Raw genomic sequence first — 5,342 nt, forward strand, 5'->3', positions numbered from 1 at the left:
CCATCCTCGAGCAGAAGGATCAACTCCTTGGAACTTGATCTTAAGTTGTCCTTTTCTTTTCTCATTCTTCAAGATATGTAAGGCTATTTCTTTGACTTTGTGGGTTGCAACCTTTTTCTGAAGCTTGAAATGGTTAATACATTTTCACCTTTTGAAAGTGAAGTTGACAAGAGAAAAAAAACAATGCTCAAGCACGTTGGTCAAGGCATCTTTCTTCAAGACATGTGAAGGCTTCTATCTTTGGCTTGTTTGTTGTTGCATTTTTGTATCTTGACTTCATAGCTTTTTCAATCATACAAGAATGATATATATGTTGAGACAAACTCTATATTTAAAGTTTTGATGAAAATAAACAAAGGTTAATTAAGAAAGTTAATTATGATTCTAAAATATTATGTTAATTTAACATGTGTTTTTTAGTGGATTTAATTAAGAACATAATCAAGCAAAGCAGAAAAGACAGCAACATGATCATTCTGCATCAAAACAGAGAATGATCTCCAGCTTCAAAAAATGTTCATCACAGCATATTGATCAAAACCTCATCTGCTCAAACGCATACTCCTCCATTCTCCTTTCCCACCTCCTTAAAACGCAAACGCTTAGCAGGTAGACGACCTACTACAAACCATGTTCCATTCTCAACACATCCTACTGATCCTGAGGAAAACACAACAAAAATCCCAACACCAGAACATTCTTCACCAAATCCAGAACGTTCTCCACCACCTCCAGAACATTCTCCAGAAAATATCCAAACTCCTTCAAACCTCTTTCCTCAAACATCCACCATACCATCCTCAATTATTCCCTTTTATTCTCAAACACTTCACTCCCCTACTCACGACTTTGGTAACTTCCTATCTAATCCACATTTGTCTACCATGTCTCCACTGTTTGTCTCCCCTCAAAAAACCAGCTCTTTCATTTTCGACATCAGTCAGTTTTTAAACTTTCCAGCAACTATTGGACCCTCTAACACATCTATTGGTCCCTTACCCTCTGTCTCATCCTCCTTTGCCTCTTTTCCATCCATCTATACAACGCCTATTCCATCCAACACTGTTGTTGCTACCACTTCTCAACCCTCTACTCACCTTCACTCTTCTCCTCCCTTAACTGAACCCTCCAACTCTGACATCATGGCTGCTCTTCAGATCATAATGGCACGACAAGTTCAGCACGATGAAGAAACTGCTCTATTGAGAACTTGGCTGACAGACCACCTTGTTGTTGCATTCTCTCTGTTTCAGTCTGCAATTCGTTTCTAATCTTCTCCAACCTTCTCTAGTTACACTCAAGACTCAAGGCAGATAATGTACCATCCAAGATCAATGAAGAAACGTCAAAGAAAGGACTGAGATGCTTTAAATGCTAAACCATTAAAAGTCAAAAAGCTATTTTCAAAGAAGGATTATTTTTATTCTAAATATAATGGTTCAGTCAAAAAGCATATTTTCTCCAACAGCTCTTGTACCTTCATTCAAGTACATCTCCAGCCTATAAATAGAAGGCCATTATCTCAGTTCTCAGTAAGAAATTCAAGTGCTAAGTAATCAACATTATACAATCACACTTAAGCTTGAAATTCTGCAAAACAGAGGCAACATCATTTTCTGCAATTCGCGAAACAGCCACTGCTGCACATTCACATATCAGCTGCGAAATTGTCATTAGATACTCTGTAAAGAATCTATTCTCAAACAAGAGTTGAGCAATATCAGATTCTGTCAAATTCAATCATTTGTAAAAACTCAAACTATAAGAGTTTCTTTATAGTTTGTTTAAGATTGCTTCCTATCAAGGTTAGATAGGTGTTGTGATTGCTTTCTGGGTGGAAAGTAATTAAGAAAGAAATAGATCAAGGTTGATTTATTCTAGGTGTTGTAAGATTAAGAAGGTTCTTCATTTTAAACACTTAGTGGAAAATCTCACAGTGTGAGGACTGGACGTAACCCACGTTGGGTGAACCAGGATAAATCTTTGTGTGGTATTCTCTTTCCTTTCTCCTTCTTTATTATACTGCATTAATCATTTAAGATAAAATAGAAACTGATTTTCTGCTAATTTAAGAACGTTCTCTGTTTTATAACATAAACCAAGAACGTTCTCCGTTTTCTGTTTCATAACCAAGATCATTCTTGAGTTATTTTCTTAAGTTTTAACAGGAATTTTTAAAAGGCATATTTACAATTCAAACCCCCCTTTCTTGTAAATCGACATTGTTACTTCAATTGGCATCAGAGCTCGGTCTCTAAAAAGTTCAAAAACACCTAACAAGTGTTAGAGAAAAGATCTAGAAGAATGTCGAAAGCAAAATACATTGTTGAAGGAGGATCCTCAAATCGACCTCCATTCTTTGATGGATCAGACTATTACTTTTGGAAAAACAAAATGCAACTGTTCTTAAAATCTCAAGACACAGGAATGTGGCGCATCATTACAGATGGAGATTTCACACAAAGGGTTGATCAAGATGATTCAAATTCTGCCTTAAAAAGGAAGCAGATTGGACAACAGAAGATAAAGCTAAGGTACTTTTAAACTCTAAAGCTCAATTATTCTTATCATGTGCTTTAAGCAGGGAAGAAAGTGAAAGGGTAGATGAATGCACAACTGCAAAAGAAGTTTGGGATACATTACAAACTCACCATGAAGGAATAAGCCATGTCAAAGAAACAAGGATAGCCATTGGTATAAGGAAATTCGAATTGTTCGAAATGCAAGAAGGAGAAACCATTGATGAAATGTACTCAAGATTCACCACAATAGTAAATGAAATGCGCTCTCTTGGCAAAGCCTATACTGTGCAAGAAAGAGTAAGAAAAATCATGAGGTGTCTCCCAATCATTTGGAGACCAATGGTGACAGCTATAAGCCAAGCCAAGAACCTTGAATCACTGCCTCTGGAAGAACTAATTGGAACTCTAAGAGCTCATGAGGTAGTATTGCAAGAAGACAAACCAGTCAAGAAAGGAAAGGCAATAGCACTGAAAGTTTCTCAAGATAAAATCACAATACCAGTTGAAGAAGAATCAGAAGAAAATGAACAAGGAGATGCTGATGAAATCGCGATTCTCACTAGAAGAATACAAAGAATGATGAGAAGAGATCAAATTAAAAAGGGATTTCAAAACAAAAATCCTAAAACAGAGATTGACAAGAGTCAAGTCACATGTTTCGGATGCAACAAATTGGGACATTACAAAGCAGAATGTCCATCAAACAAAAATCCACCAAAACGATTTCCCTTCAAAAAGAAATCAATGATGGCAACATGGGATGATTCAGAGGAATAAAAAATTGAGGAAGAAGAAGAAGAAGCCAACATATGGTTGATGGCAAAAACAAAGGAAGATAAGGTAATAAATTCTGAACCGTGTCATTTATGTCAACAAATGGGAAATGAATTTGATAACTTGTTAAATGACTCAAATCTTCTTATTCAAAAATGTAGTTCTCTGAAAGAACAGTTTTATAAAGAGAAAGAAGAGAAAGAAAGAAGTCAGGCTGAAAATAATCTGTTAAAAAAAATGATTCAAGAATTGAAAGAAACAAAAGTTTTTGAAAGTGAAGAATGTCAAGAACGTTCTGCGCCACAAACGGAGAACGTTCAACTTAGAAATGAAAATGAACTTCTCAAAATAGATTTACTAAACTTCATTAAAGCCACTGAAACTTTTCACAACATCATGGTATCTCAAATAGGAATTTTTGATAAAGCTGGTCTTGGTTTCAATCAAACCCAAAAAACCAAACTCTATGAAAACTTCTTTGTCCCAGAAAGAAAGGAAGAAAAATGCAAAACTAGATGCTCATATTGTAAAAAACTTGGACATCTAGAATTTGCTTGCTACTTTAGAAAAAGGGATGAAAAAATTGAAAGAAAGAAGTTTTTTAAACAGGAGAATCATCCTGTCAAAATTGTGTCTAAGAAACAGCAAAACGGAGAACGTTCTCCAGTTTATCTCCCAAACGGAGAAAGTTTAAAATCACAAGTTGAACGTTTCAAAAACTCTTTTAAACCAAAGTTCAACTCCTCTAAATCTTATGTTGTTAAACCCATTTCAAAATCAACAACTAACAACACAGCTGTTTCCAAAACAAAAATGATATACCACTTAAAAACTAACTCTCAAGGACCCAAAACAAAGTGGGTACCTAAGACTGAAATGATATCACCTGCAGGTTGGTTTTCAAAATACAAAGAGAAAGCCTTGGTCTTGGACAGTTGGCTGTTCAAGGCACATGACAGGAGATAGAAATTGTTTCATAACCTTCAGCAAGAAGGATGGTGGTTCGGTCACATTTGGAAATGATGATCAAGCTCAAATTAAGGGAAATGGAACAATTGGTAAGACAAACTCTGCTCAAAAATTGTTTCATAACCTTCATCAAGAAGGATGGTGGTTCGGTCACATTTGGAAATGATGATCAAGCTCAAATTAAGGGTAATGGAACCATTGGTAAGACAAACTCTGCTCAAATAAATGATGTTCAATACGTGGAAGGATTAAAACACAATTTGAAAACGAAAGAAACATTTATATGTTTTATATCTTGAAGAATTACCTGATGAATCATGCTTTATATCAATCAATAAAGATAAATGGATCTGGCATAAAAGGGCTGGACATATCAGCATGAAAACGATTTCAAAAATCTCCAAACTTGATCTTGTTAGAGGCTTACCAAAACTTAATTTTGAGAAAGATAAAATCTGTGAAGCTTGTGCAAAAGGTAAGCAAGTCAAGAGCAGCTTTCATACAAAAGATTTTGTAACAACAAAAAGAACTCTTGAACTACTTCACATAGATTTATTCGGGCCTGTCAAAACAACAAGTCTAGGAGGAATGAAATATGGTTTTGTTATTGTTGATGATTTCTCAAGATTTACATGGGTTCTGTTTTTAAAACAAAAAGATGATGCATTTGAATCATTTAAAACATTTTGTAAAAAGGTGCAGAATGAAAAGGACTCCAGCATCATCTCTGTAAGGAGTGATCATGGAGGAGAATTCATAAATGCCTCATTCAAAAGCTTTTTTGATGAACTTGGTATATCTCACAATCTTTCATGTGCAAGAACTCCACAACAAAATGGAGTTGTTGAAAGAAAGAATAGAACACTACAAGAAATGGCAAGAACTATTTTAGAAGAATCAAATGTTGAAAGGTATTTTTGGGCAGAAGCCATAAACACTTCTTGCTATATCTTGAACCGTGTATCTATCAGAAAAATCATCAACAAAACTCCATACGAAATCTGGAAAAACAGAAAACCAAACATTTCTTACTTTCATATTTTTGGGTGTTATTGTTACATTTTAAACAACAAAGAT

General features: G+C 35.0%; 1 pseudogene; it reads left to right on the top strand.

Moving 5' to 3' along the window:
- The first annotated feature begins 1,538 nt into the window (after positions 1-1,538).
- LOC140919976 (uncharacterized) lies at positions 1,539-4,262 on the top strand (annotated as a pseudogene).
- The last annotated feature ends 1,080 nt before the right edge of the window (positions 4,263-5,342 follow it).

Source organism: Cicer arietinum, chromosome 4, assembly GCF_000331145.2.
Source record: "Cicer arietinum cultivar CDC Frontier isolate Library 1 chromosome 4, Cicar.CDCFrontier_v2.0, whole genome shotgun sequence".
In the NCBI taxonomy this organism is placed as follows: domain Eukaryota; kingdom Viridiplantae; phylum Streptophyta; class Magnoliopsida; order Fabales; family Fabaceae; genus Cicer; species Cicer arietinum.